This window comes from Triticum aestivum, chromosome 4B (genome assembly GCF_018294505.1).
Source record: "Triticum aestivum cultivar Chinese Spring chromosome 4B, IWGSC CS RefSeq v2.1, whole genome shotgun sequence".
In the NCBI taxonomy this organism is placed as follows: domain Eukaryota; kingdom Viridiplantae; phylum Streptophyta; class Magnoliopsida; order Poales; family Poaceae; genus Triticum; species Triticum aestivum.
Genome location: NC_057804.1, coordinates 162,371,059 through 162,383,149, shown reverse-complemented (window position 1 = coordinate 162,383,149; position 12,091 = coordinate 162,371,059). Strand labels below are relative to the sequence as shown.

The following is a 12,091-nucleotide window of genomic DNA, read 5'->3' as shown; positions in this document are numbered from 1 at the left end:
TAGAGAGGTGGAGATATAGTTCATCTCTCATAATAATTGCAAGTAGGAGCAGCAAGCACATGCATATTATATCTATCAAAATCGTCATGTGCAATGGTAGAAGGCAACCCATCAATATAATCCTTACTAAGCGCAAACTTCTCCGATATAGTGTAGTCGGGAGAATTCAAAAAGATAATAGGACTATCAAGCGTGGGTTCAATAGCAACAATTTCATGTTTAACATAAGGAACTATAGAAAGTTCATCTCCATAAGCATAATTCATATTGGCATCTTGGCCACAAGCATAGCAAGCATCATCAAAAAGGGATATTTCAAGAGAATCAACAGGATCATAGCAATCATCATACCAATCATCCTTCGGTAAGCACGAAGGGGAATTAAACAATGTATGAGTTGAAGAGTTACTCTCATTAGAAGGTGGGCACGGGTGATAAATCCGCTCTTCCTCCTTTTGTTCTTCGCTCTCCTCATCATCTTTTTCATCCAATGAGCTCATAGTTTCATCAATTTCTTCTTCCATAGCTTCCTGCAAAATATTAGTCTCTTCTTGGACAACGGAGATTTTCTCAATAAATGCATTAATATTGTAATTGTATTCATAATTTTCATAGCAATATTTCAGTATAGCAAAATTTTTAGGCCTATAAACATCATCATCTAAAGCTTCATACTTTTCAAACAAAGATTCAATTTCATAAGCAGCCTTAAAAGCAACAAATTCTTCAATCCGTTCAACATCATAGTAATGATATATATCATTAGCATAAGAAGCTAAGGTTTCATTATCATTAAATTTGCATGAAAAGGGAAGGTGTGGAGCCTTCATCCTAGATCAACAAGTAATATCATATCTCAAGCATAGATCCCGAGCATACCAACGCAACATATTAATTTGATCCCATGATAGTTTCCCTTTTTGTGTCAAGCGATAATCCCTAAAATATTCACGTTGATCCAACGTTACTCCCATTATAAAGTTGAATGGGGTTTTCTCAGGATTATCAAAATAGTACAAAATATTTCTCACATGATGATCATCGAGGGTTTTAGGAGGTTCCCCAACTCCATAAGTAGCAAGTACACCTGATTTTTTTGGTATTTCGTGTTCCATATCCATAACTAAAGATAAAGAACAACTTAGAACAGCAAATAAAGATTACTTAGTGATAAAGCAAACAAGCACACACGAGAATATTCACCCCACACTATGAATCCCCAGCAACGGCACCAGAAAAAGGTCTTGATAACCCGCAAGTATACGGGATCAATTGTAGCCTCTTTCGATAAGTAAGAGTGTCGAACCCAATGAGGAGCTAAAGGTAGAACAAATATTATCTCAAGTCCTATCTGCCACTGATACGGCTCTACACACGCTTAGTGTTCGCTTTACCTAAAACAAGTATGAAACTAGAAGTACTTTGTAGGTGTTGTTGGATAGGTTTGCAAGAATATAAAAAACGCGTAAATAAAAAGTAGAAGTTGTTTAGATAAAGATGCAATAAAGTAAATATAGCGAGTGTGGAAAAGTGGTGGTAGGAGTTGTGAAAGTGTCGCTAAGCAATCGACTACGTTAATAGACCGGTAATCACTATTGCAATTTTATTTGAGGGAGAGGCATAAGCTAACATACTTTCTCTTCTTGGATCATATGCACTTATGATTGGAACTCTAGCAAGCATCCACAACTTCTAAAGATCATTAAGGTAAAACCCAACCATAGCATTAAAGCATCAAGTCCCGTTTATCCCATACGCAAACAACCTACTTACTCGGGTCTGTGCTTCTGTCACTCACGCCACCCAACATAAGCAAATCATGAACATATTGCAAACCCTACAGTGGAGATCCCTCATGCTTGCGCGACACGGAGGGCACAATAGGACAGCACCAATAATAAAACATTCAATTCAAACAAATCATAGCAATTCATCAATCACCGATAGGACAACGAAAATCTACTCAGACATCATAGGATGGCAACACATCATTGGATAATAATATGAAGCATAAAGCACCATGTTCAAGTAGAGGGTACAGCGGGTTGTGGGAGAGTGGACCGTTGAATATAGATGGGGGAAGGTGATGGAGATGTTGGTGAAGATGGCGGAGGTGTTGGTGAAGATCGCGGTGATGACGATGGCCCCTGGCAGTGCTCCAGCGCCACCGGAAGTAAGGGGAGAGAGCCCCCCTTCTTCTTCTTCTTTGACCTCCTCCCTAGATGGGAGAAGGGTTTCCCCTTTGGTCCTTGGCTCCCATGGTGTGGGATTGGCGAGAGCCCGTCCGAGATTGGATCTATCTCTCTGTCTCTCTCTGTTTCTGCGTTCTCAGATTCTGCCCCTTCACCGTTTCTTTTATATCCGGAGATCCGTAACTCCGATTGGGGTGAATCTTTCGTCCAGATTTTTCTCATAAAATTAGCTTTTTGCAGCAAAAGAAGATCGTCAACCGCCTTATGGTTGGCCCAGGAGAGTGCCAAGCGTGGCCGGGGGGAGGGCACGCCCCCTATCTCCTGGCCACCTCGGACACCGTTTTGCATTGATTCTTCCTCCGAAAAATCCCAGATATTCCAAAATAATTCTCCGTCCATTTTTATCCCATTTGCATTCCGTTTGATATTGGGTTTCTGCGAAACATAAAACATGCAACAAACAGGAACTGGACTGGGCACTGGATCAATATGTTAGTCCCAAAAATAGTATAAAAAGTTGCCAAAAGTATATGAAAGTTGAATAATATTGGCTTGGAACAATCAAAAATTATAGATATGACGGAGACATATCACCTGGGTAAACATTGTGTCCCCCGCCTCCTATTACTATTAGCCTTAGACGCACAGCTCGGGACCCCCTACCCGAGATCTGCCGGTTTTGACACCGACAACGGGAAGAAAAGGACCGCCCCTGAAGACTTGGAAGCAGAGGTCTCCAAACGAGGGAAGAAACCTGCATCAGGGAGCCCTGCCCCAGGGGGCAATATTGCTGCACAATGTCCACGGGGGGGCCAGCTGTTAACCGAGTCGTGAGTGAACAAAGGTGGCTAGTAAGCATACCCCATTCTTTTCCTGAGAATAATGACCAAGACATATGTTTTGCAGTTCGGCTCATAGCCTTCCTCCACAATGTTCGTCATCGGGGGATCTTCTTCCGGAGATGATGGAGAGCGAAATGCCTCCTCGTACCTCTCCGCCTCATGAGGTGGATGATTCTGAGGTGTCGTCCCGGAGGATCTCTCCCGGACCGCAAAGACCAGAAGGCAACTCTTCGGCCGCCCGAAGTCTGGGGTTTTTGGCTCCTAGAGAGACCAACGGGAAAAGCCTCGAACTGTCCGATATACAACCGGACACATTGACGGGTTTTCTGTAGTAGGCGGCTATCTCACAGGCACATCGTACCTTAATGCATAAAGTGGTTAAGAAGATATCATCCGAAAAAAGCGGGTTGAATGAAGCTTTTACGAGCCTGCTAAGAGGCTTTGAGGTATGCAAAGTGATATATATATTTTTGATTGTACCGTACACGCAAGGTGTACATTGTATAGATAGTATCCCCTGAGACTCTGGTTGCCATCCGGACAAGGCGAGCAGAGGATCATAGTCTCAGGTAATGATAGCGCTGATTTTGTACGCAGGCGGTTGCAGATCCGGCGGCTGACCGGACTACTGAATTTGCCGAACTGAGGCGGCAACTTGACGTGGCGGATGCGGACATCATGCTTATGAACAAGCGGCTTGACGAGGCACAGGATATGTATATTTTAAGTGGTCGGCAAATATTAATAAGAGCATGATGCTAGGATTTATAATATGCTTTGACTGCAGATGGAGCTGCCGCCGTGGAGACCCTTCGGGCAAAACTTGCTTGGGCCAAGGAGCAAGCCAGGAGAGGTGATGCGGCCGCCCTGAAGGCAACCGAAGAATTAAAAGCCGAACAGGCTGCTCATCGCCAAAGTAAGGATAAAATGGCCAACATGGCTCTTGAGCTACAAAATGCCGCCAGCTGATACGAGCTTCTCTAAAGGGAAAACCAAACGAAAATGGCTGACCTAGAGAAGGCCTTGCAAGCAGCAAAGGAAACTCGCTCTGAAATCAGAGCGGCGCGGGAGGAGCTTCGGCAAGCCAGTGATATCGCGGCTGGGAAGCCCTTTTTATTGCGAATGAAGTTCGGCGATCCGAAGTATGCCCCTCTTGATCAATTGTGGAGTTATTCAGACCCATACTTGGATTTAGCAAAGAGTGCTGCTGATGCGACGGAGTATTTCAAAGATCGAGAAGATCATGAGGTAGAAAAATTGTTCTAATCGCAGTTCAGTAATCCAAGGCGTCCGCTACTGTTGAATGAGCAAATGGCCGAGTGGATCGAGCTCCATAGGTTATCCGGGCTTGCCATGAAGGCCGTCGTGGACCACCTGTGGCCAAAGGAACCAAGTCCGGATAGTTATCTTGGTTTGGTGCAATGATTTATTCGTGATGTGCCGCATATCGACGCTGTCAAGAGGTCGGCGTGCATAGAGGGTGCGCGGATGGCCCTTGCCCGTGTTAATACGTATTGGGCGAAGATGGAGGCCACCGATATTGCAACCAGGGGTCCGCCCGAGGGTCAAGACTCGCCCGAGCACTACTTTGAAGAAGTCTTAGAAGATGCCCATTTAATAGAGGCTCGATGCTCAAAAAAATACCATGTTCCAGTGACATGTATCTTAATTGTAAAAACAATGCTTTTGATAATAAAGGCTATATTTATACTTTTGCCCGTAAAGTATTGTAGTGCCTCCTGTGCGGACGCTTATGTATATATGTATATAACCTGAAAGTTTGCAGTCGTTGGCTTCAGCCCCCTTGCATATAATGCGGAGGTGTTGGGCAAAGCGCGTAATCACACTTTGATCCAACGTCTTGGTCCATTATCGAGGTGGTGGCGCGGTGAACGAGGCAATCGGACTATATAGCTTTAACACTTTCACTTAGCCATAGGAGTTTGACGGTGGGGCTACTATATAGCCCCTGATATATCCGCGTTCATCCGAAAACAGTGCACGTACATACGTGACCGGAAAACCGGTCCTTCGTTAATGCGGAGGAATCGCGAAGATTCCGCTGAGTCATCGAGTGGTTGACCAGTCTCTCGCTTTATCATGACAACCAGTTTTCGGCTTCCTCTACTGAGGTGCTCATCCGGATGAACCAGGACACAATCGCAGTAATTCTCCCGGTGCCACCTTAGCCGATAGAGCGGAACGTAAGGTAGCAAAACACGGGAGCCGGACAAACCCAACTATTGACCAAAGACATGATTTGGAACTGATGCATATAAGGCCAAACTCGCAACGCCGAACACTCCCGAAGGTATTCAGACTTTACAACATATACTGGGCTGAGTACCGCCCTCGATAATGAGCCCTAAATTTCCAGGTACGTGCATTAATCTAGCGTGACGAAAGAGCAGCTGTGGTGAGAGCATAGATCCCAAAACACAATGGTTGCTGCCCTTGTAACGTCTATTTAGATCGACTAACAAGAAGCTTGCCAAATGCCGGTATCCCTCTTGGTCATTTTAAGTACCAGGAGGGTTTGAGCCAACAAGAGACAATAAAAAAGGTTTACACATGGTATTAATCTAAAAAGAAACCTTGAAACGGGGCCCTGCTGCACGTCTGTGCCTTTGTCTCCATTGTGTCGTGTCTTGGAAGGGGGTAGCACGATGGTCATCTGTAAAAAGGAAGAAAAAACCAGGTGAAAGAATCTTGTGTGACCGTGCGTAAAGTCGGTTAAACTTAATGAACTGTGAAAATTCAATTTATTGAGTGTAAATAGGATCCAGCCAAACTATTTGCCAAGTGAGCTTTGCTAGAGCTTTCGTCTCTTCAATAACCATGGCCTCTGTTGCCTTGCAACATTGATCATCGCTAAAAGCCAGGGTCCATATCCCATCAATAACATACTTCTTTATCTTCCCTTTAAAAAGCAAAATTGACGTTCTTTCCCCCTCTCAAATGCAACAACGGCAAGAACATCATGAATAAACTCAATGTAGCATTTGCGAGGAGTCGGTGGAGATAGCTTAGCCTTGCATGCGAGAGCACCGAGCTCGAGGTGGGAGACAGCATAGCTCGGACATATGCCTGCATCAGTAAAAAGATGTAAAAACTTCTCATATTTACAGTTATCCATGAGAACAAAATTTTGCTAACTCACGAAACTCATAGTCAAAACCTTACATGCATTATTCTCTTGTCTTTTCAGCGTGCTACATAGCCATAGTCAGATTTCAAAAATTGATGAACCGTTATATGCTTGGACACAATTTTTTGAGATAGATTATTGCTTGCTTCATGGACTCATGCAATCTTAGTATCATTAGCGATCTGGAGAGAGAAAAGCAACATTAGAAATGAAATTGTCAGATGAGACTGCATTAAGTTGCCGAATAGCAGAGCACACTTAGTCTTGGTTTAACATATATATGGCCCCATAAATAAGTGCAAAAATGCTAGGTCTATGCACATTCATTTATTAGTTGCTTAATTTGACAAGAAAGTAGAGATGACAATAAGTAGAAAAAACTAAAATATGTGGTAACTGAGAGAGACCTATTTTCATGGCTTGCATTAAGAGAGGATGAAAAATGCATATGCATATCAATCCAGCAAAGCTTCCGCCCAAGCAGTGGAACCTCTAGATGTCTGCTTCAGTGGAATGGAAGTTACTCGCTCACCTGAAGGCTCCTAGAAGGGATAGGCTGGAATGGGAGCTGCCGGAACCGGAGCACGGCTGGACAGAAACACAAGGGGCCAACACGGTCTATGTCAAGGGCTGACGCCTCGCTCCCATGGTCGATGTTAATGTCACAGTTGTGGTCACAGTTGCCGACGCCAGCTTCAACGTCTCGCCCTCATTGTAATCCTGGCCGTCCCCTGTTCAGCCATTCCCAATGGTTGTCACCAAAAAGAAAGCCACCATTTACCCTTAGTTAACAGTGTTGAGCTAAATGGGATTTAACATAAAAGTATAACAATGTCGTACCTCAGAATCAGTGACCAAAGACCGTAAGCTGGATGGAGATGGAGTAGCAACAATACCCAGAAATCTACAAATCCCCTGCTTTGATCTGAAGGTATTTTCTAATTTTTAGAAGTAAAAATCGCATGGAAAGTCACCTGAAAAGGAGCAGCATATGAACTTATAGCAAAAGTCGAAGGCCTGGCAATTCTGGGCAGCATTTATGGTGCTGTTGGAACAACATGTGAGTGCAACATGATACTGATGGTGCTATGCCATTGCATCTATTTAATAAAATGTGCAAATCTAATTAACCTTGAAAGATCCGCTTGTTGAGTTCATCCTCTACATATCTATACACGCAATTTATTTAGGTAAAAATTCATCTTCTTTAACACTGAAAGAATCATAAAAATTGATTGACTTAAATGCAATATCACAATAAAATGGATCTGATGAGAACGAGGAAAGGTGGATCACTTTGGTTACCTGACGAAGACAGATGATGAACCCTGCGTCGGCGCGTTGACCATTGCCTTGTGTAGGCTGGCGACGCGGATCTGCGTCCCCACACCCACGTACATGTTGGAGCTCTCCTGTCGCGTCACCGGTGGGGCTTCAGTAGACAACGTCGTCAGCCTGCTCATAAGAATGATTTCTGTCAAGTCATGAGCCTTGATAAAGTTTGTTTGTACAGAAAAGCCATGTAAGTACCTTGGGGGTAAAATCTTCTGTAACGTATACTGAATTGGCTTTCAACTCTGATATAGCGAAAGGAGGCCGCGACTCGGTGTGCAGATACCTTAAACTTTTGGCGATGCCGATGGCTATTTTCATTCGTCTGAGCCAAGAGAATTGGGCCGCTTCCCCATCTAAAGGAAGAAAACAAATGAGATCAAATCTACGACACACAGAAAATGCAAATATTTAGTCTGTCATAAAGAAACTGAATAGATAGACCTACAGTGTAGGTGCTCGTATAGGGTCCCATTTGATGCGTACTCAAAGACTAAAATCCTCGAGAATAGGTCACTCTCTCTGCAATAGTCCAGAAACTTTGCTATGTTCTCATGATTCAACCTTGCCATATCAATAACCTACAATGTTCATCCCATTTTATTTGAATTAAGATGTGTTTTTGAGTTGCAATTTTAGACAAATGAACTAGCTTGTTTTGGTAAAAGAGCTCATGCTGGCTAGTCCAATGACCTTCAAGGGGGAATAATGATATGAAAGAAACCTCAGGTCCATCCTTCATTGTTCCTTTGTAGACTACATTCTCCGGAGTTGAGCCAATTATGTTGCTAAAATCCTCACACCCTACTTCAAGTTCCTGGCGACTCAACTTTGGCAAATTTTCAGCATATCAAAATCTGAGGAATGCATGAACACATTAGCAACAATATATGTTAGACAAAATAATCAATTTATTTTATAAAGTTAATACCAACTAATCAGTATTGTTATCTCGCCGCTCCAACTTTTTGATCTACTCTGTGATGATATTCTTATAGAAGGCTTTAGATTGCAGCTTCTGGAGGCAGTAACAACACCAGTGATCTCAGAAACAATTAGGTGAGTATCGGTTGCGATTTCCAAAACAATAAGCCAAGTCAGTTGCTGCACTTTATCATGCTTATGCTCAGAAGTATTATGTTTTCATTGAAAAATCACTCACTTTTCTTCTGATTGCAGAAACTGAAGGTTCATTTTTTAGTCACACTGTCCCAAGACACACCTCAACTTGTATCTTCAAATACGAGCCTAGCATAAAAAGTGAGAATTTTCTAAAAGTTTAAGACATACGCATGATCCAAGTCAACCAATCTAGGCATGGTAAAGTCTACAAAGATGATTCACTACCTTACTGTGTTATAAATTGATGAAAAATTGACACAGCTTCTAGGATAATCCTGCTAGTACAACTGTAACAGTTACAATAATAATCTTGTTCATTTGAATAAAAGAACACAAACCATCATGAGGCCCCTATAGAATTAGCACAACCATGATTCTGATCTTTTTTTTGCATGCACCATGATTTTGATCTGCTATAAGATTTATCCTTAAGTTCGTAATATTCAGAGTTCAGACTTCACCAGTGAAAAAACTCCTAGCAAAGCCATGTATGCGTCAAAGAAACATCAACAGTTAGTATTATCTAGATAACCATGGGAAGAACATATAAAACTAATAAAGTGCTAAAGGAATCAATCAAGCGTGGGAAATTTACATGGTTGCTAGCTAGCTAGCATGGGCTATTAGCAAATGGAACACGTACCGGAGGATCAATCAGGCATGATGTATGGTAGTTTCGTGCACATCTGGTTGGCTTGCTTCATCGTCGTTGCCTGCTAGTACATGTACATCTGGTCAGCTTGCTTCTTCGTACTTCTACAACAGTACCTTGCGCTGAAGTGGATTTGAGTTTCACTCGCTCCCTCCCTATCCTCCCGAGGAGAGGCGCTCCTCACGCGCGAGAACAATGCCCTCGTACCGCTGCACCCCTGCCGCACCCTTCCTTCTTCCCCGTCCTTCTTCTCCTACCTCTCCTCCTCACTGGATCCTCCTCTGTCTCTCTTTTATACCAGAAAAATCAAAGCCCCGCCATGACCTTGGAGCTCTACCTACCAGCCATGGAGGCCCGCCTCCACCCGCAAAGACTTCTCCCGCCGCGCCGGATACCTCCTTCTCTCGCGCCCGCTGGATCCCGCCGCCGCCCGTCTGCACCGAGCAGACGTATCGTCCCCAGCCCCTCGAGCCGCCACGTTGACCTGATCCAGAAGCTGCGCTCGAGCGCTGCGGCAGGGGCGGCGAGCGGGCAGAGGTGCAGCCGCGACGACGAGTGGGTTAAAGTCGGCCGCGGCGGCGAGTGTGCGGCGGCGGCTAGGGATTTGGCTCGGCAAGGCAGGGTCGAGGCGAGGGAAGCGTACGGGTAGTTTTTCCAGCAAACTGTTTTTTCTTCGCACATAAGTGATGGATTGCATGTTCAATACACAAAATTTAAGGGTTTTTTTTGCAAAAAGTGCGCGACGGTGAGCGGGCAGGCAGAAGCAATAACCGCTTTATTATTATTAGGGAAAGATATCATAGAGGTAGCATACTCAACCTATCTCACTACAGTATGTGTGAACAAAGATATGTATGCAATCTGGTTTGCGAATAGCACACGGTTCGTTGATGAAAGTCGTGTGCCGACAAAATCCCGCTCACAATCTGAGTCATGCGTTCTTATTGGCCAGAACCCAAACCCCATGGATCGTAGTCTGCACCGTCGGATGCTCCTAGATCGAACAGTAATCCTCATCCCTTTCGACAGCACATGCAGTTCCGGTTGTGATTTTATTTTTATGCACAAAATGCATGTTAAACTAAAAAATGTCTTAAATATAGCTAACGATACCCGAAATGTGCCAGAAAATAAAACCCGTGGTATAATGGTGATTCCGTACTGTGGAAATATTTATGAGGCCAAACGATGAAGTCACCGGCCACAGGAGTTTGAATTGACACGTCTCCTTTGGAAAACCATAATCCTTCATGTGAGATGCTCCGGTTTGGAAGGAGCGATCATCAAAACTTGTGGCAAACTTTACCATTTTTTTTCCACGGGTCGTGATAGCACGCCACAGGCACACATCGATTTTGATGATGTCTGGACTCCATCTGAATTTGCAGTAATTAAAATACCAACTAGGCCTATGCTAGTGGCCGCACCTCGCAGCCGAAATGTTTGAAACTTCTCTCCGCTTCTCGAACAAACGGATGAAAACTCGCAAAGCGATGCACAAATGATCTGTACACCTTCTTTGCTAGGCTGGTCGTAATGGGATGTCATAGCTAGTATCATGCATGCCAACTAGGCAATTTTGATGAGCTGTCATAGAATTAAATGAAAAAAGAGAGGGTTAAGTATCATATCATGAAACCGTGTCATATGGTATGCTACTATGTGTCATGCATGACAATAAATAAAGTACTAGATGATACTACTCTATGATACTATGCATTAGTGAGGTAGAGCTAGTACATCATAGACTAGCTAGCTAGTATCATATATATATATATATGCATGATACTAGTATATGATCGATACTAGCTAGCTACCTCTGTAATATGCGCATAATATCATAAGTTAGTATCTTAGGTTACCTTATTAATTGTCATGAATGACACAAAGTAGTACAACCTTTAATATGTGATACGGTATCATGATATGATACTCGACCCACACCCTCTCTTTCCTCATTTAACTGTGTGCCACATCATCTAAGAAGTCTAGTTGTCATGCATGATACCGCTTGATACTGCCACTACGACCAACCTTAGGGTGGCTATAGTGGAGGTATCATAGCCAGTATCACGCACTCGAGAATAGAAAATATGATGACGTGTGGAAAAGAAGCAGTAACATAGATATTGTAACATATATAATATAAATACTATACCATTTTGTGTCATGCATGACCATAAATACGGTCATCTATGGTATATATATACTATTCTATGATACTATATATATGCACTATATGAAGGTACATACGTAGTATCATACACTAGTATCATATGCATGATACTATAGTATATATGATACTTCCCCACTATACAAAGGCTGGCCATAGTGGTGGTATCATAGCCGACGATACCATGCACTCGGAAAATAGCAAGTATGCTGATGTGACAAAGAATTAAATATAGTGAGAGTTAGACCGTTAGAGTAACATATAGGTAAACACCACATCATGTTAATGCGATGCTAATTTGTGTCATGCATCACAATAAATATGATCATATATATACATATGAATAATATTTTGTTACCCTCGCGCCCTATATAGAGGAGGCGATCCATTTGTCCAAAGCCCACCGCAACCTCTTGCACCTGGTCAACCCCACGACCTTGTCTCCATCCCGAGCGCCCACCACCTCCATCCTCCCGCGCACCGCCAGCCGCCACCTCCCTTCTACGCACCACCGGACACCGCCTCCCTCCCCCGCACCACTGGACGCCGCCTCCCTCCTGCGCGCCGCCGAACGCCGCCTCCCTCCTGCGTGCCGCCGAAAGCCGCCTCCCTCCCCCGCGCCTCTGGACG

At 43.7% G+C, this 12,091-nt stretch overlaps 1 long non-coding RNA gene across 9 annotated transcripts; it reads right to left on the bottom strand.

Moving 5' to 3' along the window:
• Window positions 1-5,390: 5,390 nt before the first annotated feature.
• On the bottom strand, window positions 5,391-9,955 carry LOC123091595 (uncharacterized). Of its 9 annotated transcripts, XR_006443339.1 has the most exons (10): window positions 9,280-9,955; window positions 8,677-8,762; window positions 8,208-8,371; window positions 7,963-8,095; window positions 7,713-7,870; window positions 7,488-7,637; window positions 7,023-7,156; window positions 6,715-6,913; window positions 6,218-6,364; window positions 5,391-6,121 (listed from the first exon to the last, which is right to left on the bottom strand). It is a non-coding gene; the product is annotated as an uncharacterized lncRNA (long non-coding RNA). The 9 variants fall into 9 exon arrangements; XR_006443335.1 differs by having other exon boundaries at window positions 8,208-8,762; XR_006443336.1 differs by lacking the exon at window positions 8,677-8,762.
• Between the last annotated feature and the right edge of the window lie 2,136 nt (window positions 9,956-12,091).